The 22,818-nt window shown below is 45.1% G+C and overlaps 1 protein-coding gene across 2 annotated transcripts in view; it reads right to left on the minus strand.

The window, feature by feature from the left end:
* ACP1 (acid phosphatase 1) overlaps positions 1–22,818 on the minus strand; it is a 192,917-nt gene that overhangs the window by 149,803 nt on the left and 20,296 nt on the right. The window lies entirely within an intron of this gene.

Below are 22,818 nucleotides of genomic sequence, written 5' to 3' on the forward strand. Positions count from 1 at the left end.
AGGGGTACGTCTGTGTGGATTTGTTCTTGTGCTTTTTCAGGAAGTTTCTTGAGCAAATGCTGTAGTTGCTTTTGGTAACTCTCAGGGGGATCATAGGGTAATGGCTTGTAGAAAGTGGTGTTGGAGAGCTGCCGAGCAGCCTCTTGTTCATATTCCGACCTATTCATGATGACAACAGCACCTCCTTTGTCAGCCTTTTTGATTATGATCTCAGAGTTGTTTCTGAGGCTGTGGAGGGCATTATGTTCTGCACGGCTGAGGTTATGGGGCAAGTGATGCTGCTTTTCCACAATTTCAGCCCGTGCACGTCGGCGGAAGCACTCTATGTAGAAGTCCAGTCTGCTGTTTCGATCTTCAGGAGGAGTCCACCTAGAATCCTTCTTTTTGTAATGTTGGTAGGGAGGCCTCTGTTGATTAGTATGTTGTTCAGAGGTATTTTGGAAATATTCCTTGAGTTGGAGACGTCGAAAATAGGATTCTAGGTCACCACAGAACTGTATCATGTTCGTGGGGGTGGAGGGGCAGAAGGAGAGGCCCCGAGATAGGACAGCTTCTTCTGCTGGGCTGAGAGTATAGTTGGATAGGTTAACAATATTGCTGAGTGGGTTGAGGGAACCATTGCTGTGGCCCCTTGTAGCATGTAGTAGTTTAGAAAGTTTAGTGTCCTTTTTCTTTTGTAGAGAAGCAAAGTGTGCGTTGTAAATGGCTTGTCTAGTTTTAGTAAATTCCAGCCACGAGGAATTTTGTGTGGAAGGTTGGTTTTTCATGAGAGTATCCAGTTCTGAGAGCTCATTCTTAATCTTTCCCTGTTTGCTGTAGAGGATGTTGATCAGGTGATTCCGCAGTTTCTTTGAGAGCGTGTGGCACAAGCTGTCAGCATAGTCTGTGTGGTATGTAGATTGTAATGGATTTTTTACCTTCAGTTCACCTACACATCCACCAATGTGATATATGCCATCATGTGCCAGCAATGCCCCTCTGCCATGTACATTGGTCAAACTGGACAGTCTCTACGTAAAAGAATTAATGGACACAAATCAGATGTCAAGAATTATAACATTCATAAACCAGTCGGAGAACACTTCAATCTCTCTGGTCACGCAATTACAGACATGAAGGTCGCTATCTTAAAACAAAAAAACTTCAAATCCAGACTCCAGCAAGAAACTGCTGAATTGGAATTCATTTGCAAATTGGATACTATTAATTTAGGCTTCAGTGCACATTACAGACTTTGATACAATTAACTTAGGCTTGAATAGAGACTGGGAGTGTCTAAGTCATTATGCAAGGTAGCCTATTTCCCCTTGTTTTTTCCTACCCTCCCCCCCACCCCCGACGTTCTGGTTAAACTTGGATTTATGCTGGAAATGGCCCACCTTGATTATCATACACATGGTAAGGAGAGTGATCACTTTAGATAAGCTATTACCAGCAGGAGAGTGGGGTGGGAGGAGGTATTGTTTCATGGTCTCTGTGTATATAATGTTTTCTGCAATTTCCACAGTATGCATCCGATGAAGTGAGCTGTAGCTCACGAAAGCTTATGCTCAAATAAATTGGTTAGTCTAAGGTGCCACAAGTACTCCTTTTCTTTTTGCGAATACAGACTAACACGGCTGTTACTCTGAAACCGGTGGATTTTGTGTGGCACTTTGTGTGTGGTATTTTGTAAAGAGGCAATGCCGGAATGAATATCCTTGGCTGTTTGTATTGTATTTGGCTCATATTCTGAACTAATGTTTACTTTGTTTCATAATTGTATTTCTACTACAATGGCAGCGTAAATAAAAGTCTGTCTTAAAGTACAGTGTTGTAATATGCGGGGGATGTTCCTTAGTAATGGGATAAAAAGAACAATGGATGAGTTGAGTTAAGTTTGTGGACTGTATGGCTAAAAGTCATCAAAATTCTAAAGGCCTGATCACACAAACTTTAATCACGTGTCCTTACTCACACAAGTAGTTCCACTGATTTACTTGCATGATTAAGGGTTCAGCTTTAACTTACAGTGTAAGATGCTTGGAAAGTCAGCCAGAGACTTTGACCCACGTAAAAAAAATAGACCACAAAAGATAAGATTATGTGGGATTTTTGCTCCCCTTCATTTGGAATGTTGTTAATCCAGTTTAAACAAACAGTGTAGAGTGGCTCTAAACCCCAATGATGGTTGCCTTGAAAAGGTGTATAGTAATAATATCAATACATTTTGAATCTTTATCATAGAATCATAGACTCAAAGGACCGGAAGGGACCTTGAGAGGTCATCTAAGCGACCCCCCTGCACTAATAGCAGGATTAAGTATTATCTAGACCATCCCTGACAGGTGTTTGTCTAACCTGCTCTTAAACAACTCCAGTGATAGAGATTCCACTTTTCCCCAGGCACTTTATTCCAGCTCTTAACTACCCTGACGGTTAGGAACTTTTTCCTAATGTCCAACCTAAACCACCCTTGCTGCAATTTAAGTCCATTGCTTCTTATCCTATCCTCAGAGGTTAAAGAGAACAATTTTTCTCCCTCCTCCTTGTAACAACCTTTTATGTACTTGAAAACTATTATCGTGTCTTCTCTTTCCCAGAGTAAACAAACCAAATTATTTAATCTTACCTCAGAGATCAAGTTTTCTAGATCTTTAATAATTTTTGTTGCCCTCCTCTGGACTTTCTCCAGTTTGTCCACATCTTTCCTGAAATGTGTCACCCAGAACTGGACACAATACTCAAGTTGAGGCCTAGTCAGTGCTGAGTAGAGCAGGAGAATTAGTTCTCATGTATTATTTACAATACTCCTGCAAATACATCCCAGAATTATGTTTGTTGCACCAAAAAAAAAAAAGCAGTGTTATGCTATTGACTCATATTTAGCTTGTGGTCCACTATGGCCCCCAGATCCCTTTCTACAGTACTCCTTCCTAGGCAGTCCTTTCCCATTTTGTATGTGTGCAACTGATTTGTTCCTTCCTAAGTGGAGTACTTTGCATTTGTCCTTATTGAATTTCATCCTACTTAGTTCAGACCATTTCTCCAGATCATTGAATTTTAATCCTATCCTCCAAAGCATTTACAATCCCCCCCACACTCCCCACTGCTTGGTATCATCCACAAGCTGTATAAGTGTACTCTTTATGCCATTATCTAAATCATTGATGAAGACATTGAACAGAACCGGAGCCAGAATTGATCCCTGCGGGACCCCACTTGATATGCCTTTGCAGCTTGACAGTAAACCACTGATAATTACTCTCTGGGAACAGTTTTCCAATCAGTTATGCACCCACCTTATAGTAGCTGCATCTAGCTTGGATGTCCCTAGTTTCTTTATGAGAAGGTCATGTGAGACAGTATTAAAAGCCTTTATTTTTATTTTCAATGTCTAGAGGCACTTTTCATGATTATCAGAATACATCTCAGAACACAGCCCTCTCAGGTCAGTTTATGTTGTGATGGTGTTTATGCTAAAGCCTGCAACAATCTGGTCAGTTGGCCATGTATGATAGAATACCAGGGTTGGAAGGGACCTCAGGAGGTCATCTAGTCCAACCCCCTGCTCAAAGCAGGACCGATCCCTAATTAAATCATCCCAGCCAGGGCTTTGTCAAGCCTGACCTTAAAAACCTCTAAGGAAGGAGATTCCACCACCTCCCTAAGTGTTTCACCACCCTCTTAGTGAAAAAGTTTTTCCTAATATCCAACCTAAATCTCCCCCCACCCCGCAACTTGAGACCATTACTCCTTGTTCTGTCATCAGCTCCCACTGAGAACAGTCTTGATCTATCTTCTTTGGAACCCCCTTTCAGGTAGTTGAAAGCAGCTATCAAATCCCCCCTCATTCTTCTCTTCCACAGACTAAACAATCCCAGTTCCCTCAGCCTTTCCTCATAAGTCATGTGTTCCAGTCCCCTAATCATTTGTGTTGCCCTTCACTGGACTCTCTCCAATTTTTCCACATTCTTCTTGTAGCGTGGGGCCCAAAACTGGAAACAGTACTCCAGATGAAGCCTCACCAATGTCAAATAGAGGGGAATGATCATGTCCCTCAATCTGCTGGCAATGCCCCTACATATACATCCCAAAAAGCCATTGGCCTTCTTGGCAACAAGGGCACGCTGTTGACTCATATCCAGCTTCTCGTCCACTGTAACCCCTAGATCCTTTTCTGCAGAACTGCTGCTTAGCCATTCGGTCCCTAGTCTGTAGTGGTGCTTGGGATTCTTCTGTCCTTGTTGAACCTCATAAGATTTCTTTTGGCCCAATCCTCTAATTTGTCTAGGGTCCTCTGTATCCTGTCCCTACCTCCAGCATATCTACCTCTCCTCCCAGTTTAGTGTCGCCTGCAAACTTGCTGAGGGTGCAATCCACACCATCCTCCAGATCGTTTATGAAGATATTGAACAAAACCGACCCTTGGGGCACTCCACTTTATACCGGCTGCCAACCAGACATGGAGCCATTGATCACTACCCGTTGAGCCCAACAATCTAGCCAACTTTCTATCCACCTTATAGTGCATTCATCCAGCCCATACTTCTTTAACTTGCTGGCAAGAATACTGTGGGAGCCCGTGTCAAAAGCTTTGCTAAAGTCAAGGAACAACATATCCACCGCTTTCCCCTCATTCACAGAGACAGTTATCTCATCATAGAAGGCAATTAGATTAGTCAGGCATGACTTGCCCTTGGTGAATCCATGCTGACTGTTCCTGATCACTTTCCTCTCCTCCAAGTGCTTCAGAATTGATTCCTTGAGGACCTGCTCCATGATTTTTCCAGGGACTGAGGTGAGGCTGACTGGCCTGTAGTTCCCAGGATCCTCCTCCTTCCCTTTTTTAAAGATGGGCACTACATTAGCCTTTTTCCAGTCGTCCGGGACTTCCCCCAATCACCATGAGTTTTCGAAGATAATGGCCAATGGCTCTGCAATCACATCCACCAGCTCCTTTAGCACTCTCAGATGCAGCACATCTGGCCCCATGGACTTGTGCTCATCCAGCTTTTCTAAATAGTCCTGAACCACTTCTTTCTCCACAGAGGGCTGGTCACCTCCTCCCCATGCTGTGCTGCCCAGTGCAGTAGTCTGGGAGCTGACCTTGTTCGTGAAGACAGAGGCAAAAAAAGCATTGAGTACATTAGCTTTTTCCACATCCTCTGTCACTAGGTTGCCTCCCTCATTCAGTAAGGAGCCCACACTTTCCTTGACTTTCTTCTTGTTGCCAACATACCTGAAGAAACCCTTCTTGTTACTCTTGACATCTCTGGCTAGCTGCAGCTCCAGGTGCGATTTGGCCCTCCTGATAACATTCCTACATGCCCGAGCAATATTTTTATACTCTTCCTTGGTCATATGTCCAACCTTCCACTTCTTGTAAGCTTCTTTTTTATGTTTAAGATCTGCTAGGATTTCACCATTAAGCCAAGCTGGTCGCCTGCCATATTTACTATTCTTTCTACACATCGAGATGGTTTGTCCCTGTAACCTCAATAAGGATTCTTTAAAATACAGACAGCTCTCCTAGACTCCTTTCCCCCTCATGTTATTCTCCCAGGGGATCCTGCCCATCAGTTCCCTGAGGGAGTCAAAGTCTAATTTTCTGAAGTCCAGGGTCCGTATTCTGCTGCTCTCCTTTCTTCCCTGTGTCAGGATCCTGAACTCGACCATCTCATGGTCACTGCCTCCCAGGTTCCCATCCACTTTAGCTTCCCCTACTAATTCTTCCTGGTTTGTGAGCAGCAGGTCAAGAGCAGCTCTGCCCCTAGTTGGTTCCTCCAGCACTTGCACCAGGAAATTGTCCCCTACACTTTCCAAAAACTTCCTGGATTGTCTGTGCACCGCTATATTGCTCTCCCAGCAGATATCAGGGTGATTGAAGTCTCCCATGAGAACTAGGGCCTGCGATCTAGTAACTTCCGTGAGTTGCCGGAAGAAAGCCTCATCCACCTCATCCCCCTGGTCTGGTGGTCTACAACAGACTCCCACCACGACATCACCCTTGTTGCTCACACTTCTAAACTTAATCCAGAGACTCTCAATTTTTCTGCAGTTTCATACCAGAGCTCTGAGCAGTCATACTGCTCTCTTACGTACAATGTAACTCCCCCACCTTTTCTGCCCTGCCTGTCCTTCCTGAACAGTTTATATCCATCCATGACAGTACTCTAGTCATGTGAGTTATCCCACCAAGTCTATTCCAATCACATCATAATTCCTTGACTGTGCCAGGACTTCCAGTTCTCCCTGCTTGTTTCCCAGGCTTCTTGCATTTGTGTATAGGCACTTGAGGTAACTCGTTGATCGTCCCTCTTTCTCAGTATGAGGCAGGAGCCCTGCCCTCTCGCGCGCTCCTGCTCGTGCTTCCTCCCAGTATCCCACTTACCTCAGGGCTTTGGTCTCCTTCCCCCGGTGAACCTAGTTTAAAGCCCTCCTCACTAGGTTAGCCAGCCTGCTTGCGAAGATGCTCTTCCCTCTCTTCGTTAGGTGGAGCCCATCTCTGCCTAGCACTCCTCCTTCTTGGAACACCATCCCATGGTCAAAGAGTCCAAACAGTCAAGAGTTTCTCTCCCACCAAGATGAAATGACCAAAGAAACCTTGCAAATGGACATTCCAGTTAGAGATCAACCTGGGTGAAACTTGATCTTCAAGACAGTTATATCCCTTTGGGATTTGCCATGATAATGATCTCAGGATGCTGATACATTGAGGTCTTATTCTGCCTTCAGATTTATGGACACAACTCCTTTCTGAGAGTCACTTACGTATCCAAAGACAGAATGGACAAATGATTTTTGTTTGCCATTCTCAAGAATCCATTTCAGTACCTATATACTTTAACCAAACATGAAACATCCTTCCAAATTAGCACTGTGTTAGCCATCTCAGCAGTGACATCAAGGATCAAATGGATATAGGGAATGAACTTCTCATTTATCCTTAGAGGTAGTCCTCTAGGTAAGAGTAGAACTTAGGCGGGTAAAGGAAATGATTCATATTGCCCCTAATAAAATTATACCTGATCGATATATAAATAGAAGACTTATTTTTCCAGGGCTCACAGACTGTCTCCTTTCACAATCCAAAATTTAAATAAATGTTTTTCACCTATTGTGAGGGCATGGGTGGGAGGCTAGATGGTGGTGTGAGTTAATGCACCATTTTGCATATCTGAATACTTTGGGGTCTTATCCTGTCTTGGCCACAAGTAGAAATAAATTGGGAGCTGCTATCTTAGTCTCCAGTGGAAATGAATCTACATCACCAAAACACAGTGCAGTTGGCTAGGATTGGTAATCTCTGCTCAAGAGATCTAGGAGTAAAATACTGGAGTGCTTGCGGCTCAGTGACATGGTTAGAGAAAGGGGCTGGACACTGTGTTCAGCTTCTGACTGCCACCTATGAAATGTCGACCAAGTCGTTTGACCTTTGTGAGCCTCAGTTTCCTCATGTGTAAAATGAGGGAAATACCAATTCATGTTTGTAAAGCACTTTGAGAACTAAGACGAAAATTGCTATGTTAGTGCAATGCATTATTGCTATTTCATTCTGTCGATTTGTAATGAACCATTATTGTATTTTACTGTGTAGAGGACTGAGCAAAGTTGCACAATTTGCCAAGTTTGCACAGTACTTCTCCACACTATCCCTGACTGGTCTGTTATTAGGGTTCAATCCTGTAAAGTGCTGAGCTCCCAAAGCACTGATCTTGTCTATAAGAGCTAAGGACATTCATCATCTTATAAGATCAGACTTCGTTGGCAGTCAGTCTATTGTGCTGTACATCTAAACTTGATGCCCACTATATGAGATGCAAAGAGACATACTAGGTACTGTTCAAAACTCCACTCATCCCCTGCAATGACTAATCACTTGTTTGCAGACCTAAATTTCACAGGACATTATTTTCTACATTACAGAATTTGCAGCATTACTATATTCCCACACTTTCAACAAAACCATATCCTGAAGTAGAATTGCAATCTCATGCAAACTCCAGCTGTCCTAAACACCCATTGCTCCAGAAGCAACCCTTTGGCCCATTTTCATAATTATATGTATGTTATAAAAAAGAAACAAGAACAGGGGAAAGGAAAATAAGTTTAAAATAAGCATCAAAAACTGTGGGAACCTGCAGGGAAAAAAAGGAAAAATAAAAGAAATAGTGAATTTAATAATTCTCCTTTGCAACAATATGAAAATCTAAAAAAAGTCCAGCCATGTATGTATTGACTTTATTTATAGGTGAACTCATTGCCTGAAATCTTGTCTGCTTTATACTAAATAAAACAAACCTCTACATAAATAGGTCTTTTTAAAAAAAGACTTAAAAAAAAAATCTCCATTCCCTGCTACTAAAATGGTCCAACAGTCAATTGGAGGCCTGACTAAAGAGCTGCATCTTACATTGCACCTACAGCTTGTCCAGGTTAGGGTCTGGCAGCCTGCAAGAGAAAGCAATTTCCAGAGAGATGGACCTTCTGCTATGGTCCTATTTTAGTATGGAAATATCTACCTTAAAACGGGCATCAGGAAATCTCCATATTCCACAAATGCTGTAACATCATGAACCCAGAAAAATGAGTTTCCACTGCTATTGAGTATTCAGGGAGGGATAAGCTCTCAAATGGATGAGACCCTCCGCCTGCCACTGAGGGCTTTACAGATCCTAAACAAAGCTGTACAGTCGGAATCAGTGACAACGGATGTCGTATGTTTATAGGGCCTGATCCAACGCCCATTGAAGTCAGTGGTGGTGTTTCCATTGATTTCAGTGGGCTTGGGATCAGATGCTAATGATATGCTCCACTTAAGAAATGAGCCACTATATTCAGCACGAGGTGGAAATTTTGGGGTACATTTAAAAATGAAGCACTTTAATCTGTCCTTTTTAGTTTACAAAGCTGTAGGTTCATAGATTCCAAGACTAAAAGAAACCATTATGATAATCTAATCTGACCTGTATAGCACAGGCCATAGAAATTTCCCAAAATAATTCCTAGAGCATAGCTTTTAGTCAAATATCCAATCCAATAGCCAGTAATAGAGAATCCACACAACCCTTTGGTAAATTGTTCCAATGGTTAATTACCCTCACTGTCACAAATTCATGCCTCATTTCCAGTCTGAATTTCTCTAGCTTCAACTTCCAGCCATTGGATTGTGTGTTTATACATTTGTCTACTAGATGGAAGACCCCATTATTAAATATTTGTTACCCATGTAGGTATTTATAGACTTTGATCTTTACCTTCATAACCCTTCTTTTTGTTAAACTAAACAGAGTAGGTCATTGTGATGAGAACCTAATACAAAGAATGGTCACAGCCCCGGGCAAACTACAGAAGGTAAAAGACCATCAATGTTGTGAAGAACAGCAATGGATTCAATAGCATCCAAAATTGTGGTGGTATATGCACATGCCATCTCCTGCCAGGATGGCTAGTGCGTGTGTGGACACTGCAATTACTGTCTACCCAACTGTCTCAGACCCCACCACACTGAGGTCAAGGGTCAGAGTGAAAGCCCTGGTGTTCAGGTCAGCGTGGCTTAGCAGCCAGAGTCAATACAGCAGTCCTGGTGTTCAGGGCAGCATGGCCTAGTGGCCAATACCCAAGGGGCTGAAACTGGGGAGAGGGGGTTGGCAGCCCTGGTAGGGGGGCCCAGGCCCATCTGACTCCACCAGGCCCTGACCCAGGGGCCTATCAGTGGCAGAGTAGTCTGCCACTGGTCAGCATGGAATCCCACTGAAACATGTTGATCTCACACAGGTGGGAGATACCACTCGCTCACTCTCCCTGGGTCACTTCCTACCGTGCTTTCTGAAGCTGCAGTCATTGGGGTATCAGGGTCACTGGGCTCCTCAGTGCAGGTAATTCCCTGGTGCTCCATTGGCCACAGATCTCCAGTCCAATTCTCAGGCTCTCCAGATCCTACAAGCAAGGACTATTGACAGTTCCTCAACTAGAGCCTCCATCAAAGAAGTCAGACCACTCTCTTTTATACTAGTATAGCACTTTGTGCTTGCCCAGTATGGTCTGAGGGGTGGGACTTTCTCTGCCCATAGTGTGGTGTTAACCCTTTCTGGTGCAGGGTGGGGTATGCACACCCTGTCACACAAGTGTGTGGACTATATTGGCACAGATCAGGCACATGCCTCCACAGGAAGAACAGAATGCATAACCACAGTTCTAGTCCATACTGCTAGGGGTTTTCCTCTGCTAACCAGCATCTCTACCATTTTACCTGGATTAAGTTTAAATTAGTTTAATCATCTCCATCTCTCCACTTCCATAAGACATGGGGAAAACATCTGGGCTGCATGAGAAGCAGATCAGATGTAGATCTAAGTGCCATGCATATATGACGCTACAAAACATCTGACTGTTTCCTCTCATACATTGCACAGGAGAAGTCAGAAGATGAAGCTCTGTGGGACTCTGCAAATAAAACCCTTATGGATATGGACCTATTAACCGAAAGGGACATGATGACTGGGCATACGGTACAGCAAATGTGAAGGGTGGAGCACTAGTGTTCAAAGTATTGTGAAGCTTTTCATTTCTCTTCGCTTTGTTTAATTCAGGGGCAAAGAGGAGAAGTAAAATCAATGCTATCAGGGAACTTCCTGAAGGAGATGTCCAGATAAATAGGGTGAGGTATTTTGGAGGAGACTGTTGCAGGGAAAGAGAGAGGTGTGACAGGTCAGAATGAGGTGGAGTGGGAGGTATGGAAGGGGATGGAGAAGAAAAGTAAGGTGTGGAAGCAGCAGCAGTTTATGCAGCCAGCTGGGCAGGTGGACTAATAAGCATCTGGCCAGCTGACAGGGATTTATCAGCTGGCCTTAATAAGAAGCAGCTGCTGTGTCCCAGCCATGCCCATCAGAAGAGTGGTGTACCAGCTGGTGAGGGGTGGAAAAATGAAGAGCTGGGGCTGGAGGAGATACAAGTCCATGGGAGCAGCTGCAGACCTGTCAAAGGATAGCAGGGATGAATTTGGCCTAGTGTTTTTCAGCTTGCATGGAAATCTCATTTGCTTCATTTTGGGATTCATTCTCCATTACTGGGGTGGGGTGGGGTTGGATTGATTAAAAATAGGGTCACATTCCTTCCGTGTATTAATAATTAAAGACCCCTGTGGGTCTATACAGGACTTGGATCCTATAAAACTCCCTTCTTTTCCTGCTCATCCTCTGTTCATAAACCTAGGAAGTCAGAGGCCCTCTGAAGAGAAACAGTGTCTCAGCTAGAACAGTTTGTAATTTTCAATAGCAAAGCATTGCCTTCTGCTGATTATCAGTAGCTGCCATGAGCTTTAGCTAAAGTAAGCATGCGAGCTATAATGGAATGAATAGTAAACAGAAACCATTCAGCTGTGATCGAATGTGCTAGTAAGAAAACGTACAGATCTCCAGTGAAGAAATTATCCTCTTGGTATTCATATACATATCCCCAAATCTGTGATTTCCCAAGCCATAAGATCTAAATATAAAATTCCTGTTGTCAAACTTGGCATTCCCTGAATAATTCTTTATTGCGCACAACATACCTGCGTGCTTTCTCAAAGAAAAACACCCTTTTAAGCTAATCGCACAATTTATCTTCCAAACTAGAGACAAGGCTTGTTATTTCTATTCTTAAATACTTGTGAGACACTAAGGGACAGATCCTCAAAGGCACTTAGGCACTCATCTTCCTTTTTAGGTGCCACTGACATTTCCAAAGCCAGCAGTCAGCCACTGTCTAGCCCTGTAGGGGCCTAGGTCCCCTGGGCACTTATGTTTCCACCAGGCCCTCTCAGAGGTCCAGAGAGGCCCAGGCCACTTCCAGCTTTGTGCCATCAGAAGCGATATATTTTTATTAATATTTATGAACATTTTTAACTCTTTAATATGACAAACCTATATCAGTTAACAAAAAAATTATGTCTTTTATCAAATCACATCTCTTATTGGCTTAAATGTGCAGCTCTAAGCTCAGCAAGTGTGTCATGTTTTGGTCTGATACGGATGCGCATAAAAACAAGTTGCAAAACTTATCAAATTCAAAAAAATTAACAAGTGTCTAAATTTGAGGCTCCTTTTGAGCTTGAGACCAAGGCCAAATAGCCCTCCTACCCTCCCTCCCGCCCCCCCCCCCCAATTGGCCCTGGTTTCCACTAGTCAGCATTATAAAGCTGTCTACGCACTGATGCCATGTCACAGCTAATGAATAGCTTGGAGCCCTAGCTCAGCCCAAAGCCTTAGAGACCCCAAAGTGGGATTCTCAAACTAGGTGGGAGGGAAATGCCTATCCTGAAAATGAGGCCCAATTGTGTAGATGTGCGCAGAGCAGAGTGATCACCTGCTACCTGTCAGCCTCTGCATGAGGAGGGCTGGAGGCCAACCAATGATAGAGGGAGGGACAGCACAGCACCCACACAAGAGACACATGGGGGTACAGATAGTGATGAGCTGCCAAAAGCTGAAGAACCGGTTCCTTCAGTCGCCCTGGGTCTTTGGCGGCACTGAAGGACCCACCGCCAAAGTGCCGCCGAAGACCCGGAGCGACTGAAGGACCCGCTGCCGAAGTACCGCTGAAGACCCGGAGCGCCGCTGGGTGAGTAAAAATTAAAAAGGGATTCTCAGGGGAGCCTCCCCAGCCAACAGCTCAGATGGGCCAGACAGGATGTGGCCCGCGGACCGGAGTTTGCCCACCCCTTTAACAACCGGTTCTAAACCGTCTTCAAAATTTAGCAGCTGGTTTGCGCGAACTGGGTAGGGGAAAATGTATGGCGAGTGTGAAAGAGCTATCAAGCATGAGCAAGAGACCGACGGTTTCAGCTGCTAGGGCATAAGCTACCTAAGGATATGGCTTGGCTTAGGTGCCTCACTTCAGGAGATGGTTCGTTGTCGAGACAGGCACCTATTTCAGACCTATCAGTCAGTCACATCAGGTCAGCCACCTAGGTGCCTAAGTCCCTCCCTTCTCCCTCCTCCCTTTCTGCCCCTCTGCTCAGCATCTCACTCCTAGCTAGCTTAGGTATATCCCTGCTCAGCCCTGGCTCCAGAAAATCCCTTTCTTAGGCATTTAACTCTCCCCATGCATTGTATGGGGAGCCTGGGTGCCTAACTTGAGGCGGAAAATTCATCAATAGGCAATAGGCTACTTAGGGCAGGGGTTCTCACAACAATTTTTTTGGTGGCCTCAGAGTGCAGCCACCAAATCTTGCTGGTGGCTGCTCTGACAATTTTTCCTAAAATGCTTAGTTAACTTTAGGAAAAACAAATAAATATGCAGAGGTACATGTCCAAATCATTGTAGTCTATCTATACAGGGTGGGGTTTTTTTTACAGACTCAGTAATAAAAACAGTGTGTAGTTGTCTCTATTCTTTATTGGACTTAAACAGAATAGAAACACAAATAAGATGCTTTGAACGTTCTTGTCATTTTTCTTACTGTTTCTGTTGCTTTTTTTGGTTGCCTTTTTTGTTACTAAGTGTGCTGTGAAAAGTGATATTAACAAACATACAAATATCACTTTTCACAACAGACTTTCTCTGCCCCGGCAAGCCTGGGGACAAACGGTACAGAGGCAGCAGGGGCCAAGGGTGATGGGGCACTTGGGGAGACAATGGGGAGCAGAGGTGATGGGGGGATGAGCTTAGGGCCAGAGCCCGTCACCACACAGCCAGGGAATGGAGCCCGAAGCCCCATGCCCAGGGGAAAGAGCCTAAAGCCCCGTGGCTGGAGCCTGCCACCCCAGGGCTGACACCCAATCCTACTGCCCCCAGTAAGGTGGGGAACTCACTGACTGCCTGTTCCTCCAGCTTGTGTCTCTCCACAGGGGGACAGGGCCCAACTACTCCTGGTGGCCCCTGGGGAGGGGCCACTGCTTTGCGCCCGCCCCTCCACCCCAATCACCGCCCAGGGAGATGTAACCACAAGAAAGTGTGGTGGCCACATTTGAGAAACATTGACTTAGGCTATGTCTACACTGCAATATAAACCCAGGCTCAGACTCTGGCTCAAGCCTAATCGCTCTTCCATCCACATACAAATCATGCTAACGTCGGGCTGCAGGGTCAAGTTCAAGTCAAGTGATTTGCTTTGAAGTTTAGATGCAGCCCACCTTGACTTGGGTCCTGGATGTCCACTGAAAGTGTCCCCAATCCTCTGGGCCAGTTTGCTTTATTCTCTCTATCCCAAGAATCTCCAATCCACTCCAGTGAAAACAGAAGCAACCCCCCTCCCCATTGGCATACAGCAGCAGCTCATTAAGGCAGCATTAATCCTCCCATTTTCTTCTGACCCCCCTGAGTTGCAAACACACAGCACAGAGACTTCTGTATTTGCAATGGATATTGCCCAGAACAAGCCTTTTGCAAGCGTGCTGCTTCATGGTTACAGGAGCACAGCCAGATTTTGGTATATCTCTGGTGCGAGGCTAGCAAAACTCTGAACTTTAGTAAGAGTACCAGGAATATTGAAGAAGCTGGCAGCTTCTGGCACACATACCAGTAAATATTGAAGAAGCTGGCAGCTTTGTAAATTTGGCAACCAGTGCAGGAAGTGGATTAAGTGGCTCACAAGAGAATATTGGAAAACCAGGGATCAGAACCACACCTCTGTCAACTCGCTGACATCATGCCCATTTTATGAGGAGTTTGACCCGTTGCTGGGCACTGCACTCAGTACGGAGCCAGTGGTGATGCATAATGATCTGGTCAGCCAGAATGGTCCCTGCTGGCCCCAGAATCCAACATGGTGACTAATGGGAGCCAGCAGCAGGCACTGACTGAGGACAATGAAATCATTCTGTTGCTGAAACCGGTACCAGAGCAGAAGCAGTAGCACAGTTTGGGTCCATACTTGGAGGAGCTGTTTGATGTGAGGAACAGACTGCCATGAAGCCTGCAGCAAACACAGAATGGACAGAAGCTGCCACTGAGCCCAGTACATTCCTGGCTCCATTTTAATGTTTATTAATAGAGTAATAGGAGAGATTTCCACTGTGTAAACCCATGCAAAAGTTATGGGAAACCCCAGCTAGCAGTGTATATCCGCTCAGGGTCGCCCGGGGGGGGCCCAAGTGGGGCAATTTGCCCCAAGCCCCACAGGGGCCCCCATGAGAATTTTCAGGGGCCCCCACGATAGTTTTCGGCGGCACTTTGGTGGCGGGGGGGTCCTTCAGTGCTGCCGAACACACCCGGAGTGAAGGACCCGCCGCCGCTTCTTCTACTCCGGGTCTTCAGTGGCAATTTGGCAGTGGAGGGTCCTTCCACTCCATGTCTTCAGCGAAGTGCCCCAAAGACCTGGAGCGGAAGGACCCCCACCACCTGAATTGCCCCCAGACCCCCTGAATCCTCCGGGCGGCCCTGTATCCACTAATGGTGGATTTTATGCCAGTTCCTTGGCTTCCCCTGCTTCCTCTCTCCCACACCACATGGAATTCAGAATGGTGACCGGGAAATGCAAACAATAAAGAACACCTTTCAGATCTATGTTTACTAGACAGGCACGGATTTTTGCTAGGGCCATTCCTGTTTCTTAATAATAATAACCACACATTGCCAGGTCTGTAAATATGCCGCTTTGTAATCATTCAATGATCTGTTGAGCTGCCTGGAAACAGTGAACTGTGTGGAGATGGGGGAGGTTGAAATGTGTTCCATTTACAAATCTAGCCCATTTCAGTTAGAGGTAGTCCATGAAATCCATAGATGATAAAATACGACTGAGGTTTGAAACTTTGTCCAGAAATATTCCAGGGATAGGGAGCAGGAAGGCTGTGGAGTTCTGTGTGTTTGCATGAAACCATAACAAGCTAAGTCATGTTGAAGCTAATGCAGCATCCTGATGATTCCCTCCTGAATTCTGACCCAATCCTGGGTGCCATAGGCACCAACTCCATGGGTGCTCTGGGGCTGGAGCACCCATGGGGAAAAATGGTGGGTGCTAAGCATCCACCGGCAGCCCCCCTATAAGCTCTTCCCAACCCTCAGCCCCTCTCCCCAAGTGCTTCCCACTTGTCGGCAGGCCCCACAGATCAGCACCTTCCCCTCCCTCCCTGCGCCTTCCGCCCGCAGCAACCAGCTGTTTCACAGCATGCAGGATACTTTGGGAAGGATGGGAAGGAGCAAGGACGCGGCGCACTTGGGGGACGGGGGCAGAACTGGGCGGGAAGAGGCAGGCCAGGGTCGGGAAAAGGCGGGGATAGAGCAGGGAGGAAAGAGGTGTGGCATGGGTGGGGCTTTGGGGAGGGGTGGAGTTGGGGCAGGACCTGGGGCAGAGCCGGGGTTGAAGCACCTCCCAGCACTTTGGAAAGTAGATACCTGTGCTGGGTGCTGATAGCTGCAAACTTTTCCTGAAGCAAGAACTCCAGATAGGTAGTCACACTGTGGGGAAGGGCGTATTTTACAGGGCCACCTTGGTAGCTGACCAGCCCACTCCACTCACAGATGTGTCATTCAGTCACTATACATTTGAATGCTTTAGCTACATACACTCCAGGTTTCCCACTGGCAGCTTGGAATAACATCTCCCTTTGCCAGTCGGGCACCACAAGATCTGTCATGTCCTCCAAAATGTGGAAGGCCTGAAATAATAGGAAAAACTTTTGTAGCATGGCCACTGATTGCCCCGCCCATAATCCCCAACCCAACCTAAGTAGTTCTGCAATTTGTAGGAAACTAAAATCAGCTCTGAATTTTCAACTTGCCATTGTCTCTGCACCTCTTTCACTGTGATTAACCAGGTTGTTCAGGGAGCTTCTGTGGACTGAAGTCTCCCTCTCAGAAAATACTGAAGTTTAGGTTTGAAAAGTAACATTTTCTGTCCTTGAAATTTCACAAGTATTTTTTCTGTGCTCCTGTACTGGGGTATTTGAGACAATAACCCTCTGTGTCTTGTCCTATTCCAAGCCCCTTGACCTCTACAAGTTGCTGTACCTCCACAGCTCACCCACAGTGCAGTGCAAGCCTGGCCCAAAGTACCATCATGGTCCAAGAGGAAGCGTTTCCCTAATGAACTTATGGTTGAAGTTCTGGAGAAGGCCAACAAGCATGTCCAGTACCAAAAGACAGAGACACGTACAGCTAGAGGAAAGGCTGAGACTGGCTGTACAGCTTGAGAACAGGATTTCGACACTGGAGCAGGTACTTGCTTCACTGTTTCTGGAACAGAAATGGCCTCCAAGGGAGGAGGACAGAACTCAGCAGAGAATCATTTGAGCGGCTGCTATCAATAATGGCTGCAATAGTACCTGCTCCTCTGTATCACCCACACAATATCCTGAGTCTCCTGCACCATGCTCTGGAATGCAGGCCAGAAACAGTTTGGAAAACTCCATGGCGGGGTGGCCCATGCAATCAGGCCCCATGAGCGGCTGGGCAGGGCAACTTAGCCCCATACAGTTCTCCATCTTCGCTTCCTCCTCTGTGGATGCTTCCACTGCCCTCCCCTGAACCCGAGTGCAAGGCAAATGGGGAAAGAAGTGAAAGGAGAATGGGAGACTTGAGGACATGCAATGGTAGGGGGTTTCCCTCTTGTACATGGTTTCACGGTTTGCAATTACTTATGCCCTTTTTTTTTTTATTTTGTTTTAAAAAGGTTCCGTTGTTACTGGTGTTTTTTGGTGTTGCAGTGGTAGGTGGCCTGCCTGGCAATGGGTGAATGCTGTACTTTTCTAATACATGTTTCTGAATAAATCTTTTTATGTCACCAAGCAAGTATACTGCTATCACTGCATCTCATCATACAATGTGTATTTGAAATAATAAAGGTAAACACATGATCAGGGACAATTAGGAGTTAGCAAGCAAATATTACTCCTCTACACAGTTATGTACTTCAATTCACACATCAATCACTTCCTCATATGAATCCAAACTGTGAATCAGCCTCATCCCCCATTTCATAAGTGGCCATATCATTCATAAATACATTTCATGGCAATCAAGTCTCACCCCTCCTCAAGCACTGAATGCCCCCCCAATCAATTAACCTCATCCCCACCCCCCACAAACACATTTATAGATGAACTATGTGAAACGGCACCCCATAATGCTTTATAGAAATATGCTTATGAGAAATATCCTTATTAACATAACTGGAATATGTTTTATGCTAGATATGCCATGTACCATATCTCTGCAAAGGTTATGATCTACTGGACATATTCATCCTATTTGTATGCATGTATCATTTTTGTATTTGAAGTTATGAATATTGGCTATGTACTTGTTTGATTTTAAGTACGCTCAGTGAAGCATTTGGTCAGCTTGATGAACAATTTGTGAACAATTTATGAGTTTACCCTGTATAAGCTTTATACAGGGTAAAATGGATTTATTTGGGGTTTGGACACCATTGGGAGCTGGGTATCTGAGTGCTGGAGACAGGAGCACTTCTTAAACTGTTTTCAGTTAAGCCTACAGCTTGTGGGGGATATGGTTCAGACTGGGATCTGTGTTTGCAGAAGGCAAGCATGTCTGGCTCAAACGAGGCAAGGTACTGAAGTCACAAGCTGGCAGGGAAAACAGGCTCAGCGGTAGTCTAGGCACATCAGGTGGCAGTCCCAAAGGGGTTTCTGTGACCCAACCCATCACAAACTATTCCCCTTCATCTTTTGGGCCATGCAAGTCCATAATGTGGGAGCACAAAGGAGCCCTCACTTCTGTTGCCCAGGTACATACCGTTCCAGCAGTGGCAGGTGCACTTTATGGCTGAGTGCGCCAATTCAGTAGCCCCCTGCTGTCATAGGTCCATTCAGGGAGAAATGGCTCCCCTCTTGTGAAGAGCACAGCAAGCCACAGTAATGCAGAAGCATTGATGACACTGGCATCCAAACGGGTCTGTAAACATATCGAACACTGGGATTTCAGTCTGCCAAAAGCATATTCAACAACCATGCTACAGCTGCAGAGAGTGTAATTAAACTGTCTTTTGCCAGGACCTCTAAAAATCAGGCAAAAGGGGGTATGCAGGTCCCCCAGAATAATGGTGGGGACAGTAACTCCATTTATGACAATGTCATTTAGTGGGAATAGTGTCCCAGCCTATCCATCAATGTAGCCTCACGATTAGCAAAAAAACTGGCATGAACTTTCCCAGTGCAGCCAGCATTGAGATTCCTGTGATCCATGAGGGCCTGCATAACAATTAAGTAGTACTTTTTTGCATTTTATGTACTCTTGTGCTCCTTGAGGAGGGCAAACTATGGAGTCGCATCAATGGCCCTGACACAATTTGGAAATGTCATTCTCTCAAAGCCAGCAGTTACTTCAGGAATATCTATTATACCTGCCACATTGGGGTAAACCACACGCCTGATTACCTCAGAAACCTCCACCACAACTTTACCCGTAGCCGACTTTCCAACCCCAAACTAGTTGGCAATGGACCTATAGCAGTCTGGGGTAGCCATCTCCCAGGTGGCCATAGCAATCCACTTCTGGGCTGGCAAGGGTGGCCTCATGCGTGCTTCTTTACTCTGGAGGGTTGGGGCAAGCTGCTGACAAAGCTGCAGAAAGGTAGCTTTCTTCATGCAAAAGTTCTGGTCCCAATACTGGTTGTCCCAGGTCTGCACGATGATGTGATCCCACCAGTCTGTGCTTGTGGCCCTGTCCCAGGAGCATCAGTCTACGTAGGGAGCATCAGTGGCTATATGGAGTATCATGAGCAGCATCAACCAGTTTGAGTCTGCCATGCCTGGGTTCTTCTCTCCTGCTCCATCATAAACTCTGTCAGCAAACACCACCAAAATGTCCACCAGTGCCTCATAGAAGCTCTACCCAATTCCTGAATGAAATATGAAGTGAAAGTGCAAGCAAGAGAAGTTCTTAAAAGGTGCCTCCACCATGTTGCTTGGTGGGCTGTTCAGACTTCCTCTAGCAGGCAGGGTGGATAGCAAAGTTTTTCCACAGTACACCACAGTCAAAAGGCTAGAGCGGCCACATTTTGGGAGGGGAGTCTGGGAGGTGGCTGGTTTGACTCAGGTCTAAATGCTACAGTATGAATACCAGAGCCCCATGTTCAAGCCCAGATTAGAAAATTTTTAACATAGGGTTAACAATCAGTGTAGATGCTCAAGGCCTAGGGTCTCTAACCCAGGGTCAGCTGACTCAAGTCCCACTAACCCTGGGTTTACATTGCAGTGTAAACATACCCCTAGGGGTTAGGCTGAGTGGAGGTAATGACTAAGTACCTTTACAGATCTGGGCCTGAGTACTATGATGCTTGGAGCCATCTGATTGCTCTCTATAAATACATCAGAAGGGTAAATACCAAGGAGGGAGCAGAGTTGTTTAAGTGACGCACCAAAGTGGACACAAGAACAAATGGCTATAAACTGGCCGTCAACAAGTTTAGGCTCGAAATTAGGTGAAGGTTTCTAACCATCAGAGCAGTGAAGTTCTGGAGCAGCCTTCCAAGGGGAGCAGTGGGGACAAAAAACCTAACTGGCTTCAAGACTGAGCTTGATAAGTTTATGCAGGGGATGATATGATGGGACTGCCTACGATGGTATGTGGCCCAACAGTGACTGCCAGTAGCAAAAATCCCTAATGACCGGAGATGGGACACTAGATGGGGAAGGCTCTGAGTTATTACAGAGAATTCTTTCCCAGGTGTCTAGCTGCTGGGTCTTGCCCACATGCTCAGGGTCTAACTGAACATCATATTTGGGGTCAGGAAGGAATTTTCCCCTTGGTCAGATTGGCAGAGACCTTGGGGTTTTTTGCTTTCTTCTGCAGCATGGGGCAGGTCACTTGCAGGTTTAAACTAGTGTTAATGGTGAATTCTTTGTAACATGAAGTCTTTAACCATGATTTGAGGACTTCAGTAACTCAGCCAGAGGTTAGGGGTCTATTTCAGGAGTGGGTAGGTGAGGTTCTGTGGCCTGCAATGTGCAGGAGGTCAGCCTAGATAATCATGATGGTCCCATCTGACCTTAGAGTCTGTGAGGCTATATACATATCCGGAGCTGTGTTCCCTGTAAGCTGCGTGCTTTGGCAGCCACACAGGAAAGATTTAAGTGCCACCCAGCTGATTAGCTGAGCCCACAGCCAGCAACATTCAGGTGCCCATCCCCCCACATTGCTCTGTCCTGACCTGCTCTTGGGATCATCCTGCTGGCTGTGCAGAACAGGGAGTGGGGGAGGGAGGAAGGTGCTGATATCAGGGTGTCCCCTTCTCCTGTACCCCATCTCCACAGAGCAGGGCAGAGGGGACAGCCTGGCTCAGGAGGACTTGGAGCTGCTGCAGTCTGAGGTCTGAATGATGAGTGGCTGAATGCCTTTCTTAAAGAGACAGTGCATTCTTTCTGAGATTTCCCCAGCAGCCAGCTCACACAGTCTCTCTCCCTCTTCCCCCGCCTCCCTGCCCATGTACCCCATCTCCACAGAATGGGGTGGGGAGACAACAGGGCTCAGGACAGAACAGGAGCTTTCAGTGAGTGTCTTAAAGAGACAGCGCACGGCTTTCCCCAGCAGCCAGCACACACACTGTCTCAGTGTCACACACAGTCTCTGTATCTCTCTCTCTCTCACACAGCCTCTGTGTCACACTCACCTCCCAACACATACTTGTATTATTGTTGTTGTTACTTCTTGGTATTTTCTGCAATGCACATATATTCTCTGTAATTTTATTCTTTCAAAGTGTGTTATTTTAGTGTTTTGACTGGTCTATGCATTTCATAATTTTTATTTCTCTTACACTTAAATTTAATTCTTTGAGTAGCGAGATCTAAAATGCCCAACCTGTCCTGGCTGGAGTAATTATCCCTATGGTAACTTTTAAAAAATATATATTATATCTAGGTTTTTTGTTTCTACTGGTGGCGCACATAGGCACATACCAAAATTTATTCCACACATGGATGGAAAAAAATTAGAGGGAACATTGATCTGGGGACATAGTTTTTCACAAACAGAAACCTGAAGAGCATATTAGCATTTTACACTACCCTAAAATTACTCAAAATTGAAGATAACTAATGTTTTGCACTGACAAGTTTTGGCATCTCAGCCTTTCTGGTAACTTGATATGTTGTCAATAAGCTGCGCTTAATATGAATTTCATAGATTCATGAAGAAGAGCTCTGGGTAGCTTGAAAGCTTGTCACCAAAGGAAGTTGGTCCAATAAAAGATTATCTCACCTACCTTGTCTCTCTATAGATTCATTAATTTCATAATACTTTACATTGTTTACATGCCCTAGTGAACTTTTGAATTAAAAATATCTGTACTTCAAATTCTGAAATAACAGGATCTACTAAAGAAAAAGTATATGGAAAGGGAAAAGCCTTCAGAATAAAAGTAAATTTTGATTATAGTTTAGCTGACATTCAAAAATGTAAAAATTCTAATGGCTCCATTCATTTTGGTGGAATTCTTATTATCAAGCAGTCTAAACTTTCTGATCTGTCAGTGGCAGCTAGCATAGGGGTGGCCAAATTATCCCACAGTAAATGGATTTTCTCCTTATCCATTCTGGTTGATAAACAGTTTTGAAAGCTTTTGAACTCTGAAGAAAACTTTGCACTAATGAAACAGACTGAAAGTCTGAATTTGAAAGGAAGGTTTTGCAGCTTCAGTGTGTTTGAAAATGTTGTATCCATACTGCACTTACAATGGGATATTATTTATTTGGGGGGAAAACTGTCATTTTTTTACTTAAATTTTTACCTAAAATTTATAAATTTATAGGTTTTTAAAGGCTAATAAAATGCGGAGTCTCTGAATTGCTCTTTTATCACAAAGGCAAATATGTGCTAAGACTGAGATAGAAGATAAGTGGTAGGACACACTTCTGTTAAGTTTTTTTAAATTTTAACATTCCTCATGTG

The sequence above is a fragment of the Lepidochelys olivacea genome (assembly GCF_965140295.1).
Source record: "Lepidochelys olivacea isolate rLepOli2 genome assembly, chromosome: 3".
Lineage (NCBI taxonomy): Eukaryota > Metazoa > Chordata > Testudines > Cheloniidae > Lepidochelys > Lepidochelys olivacea.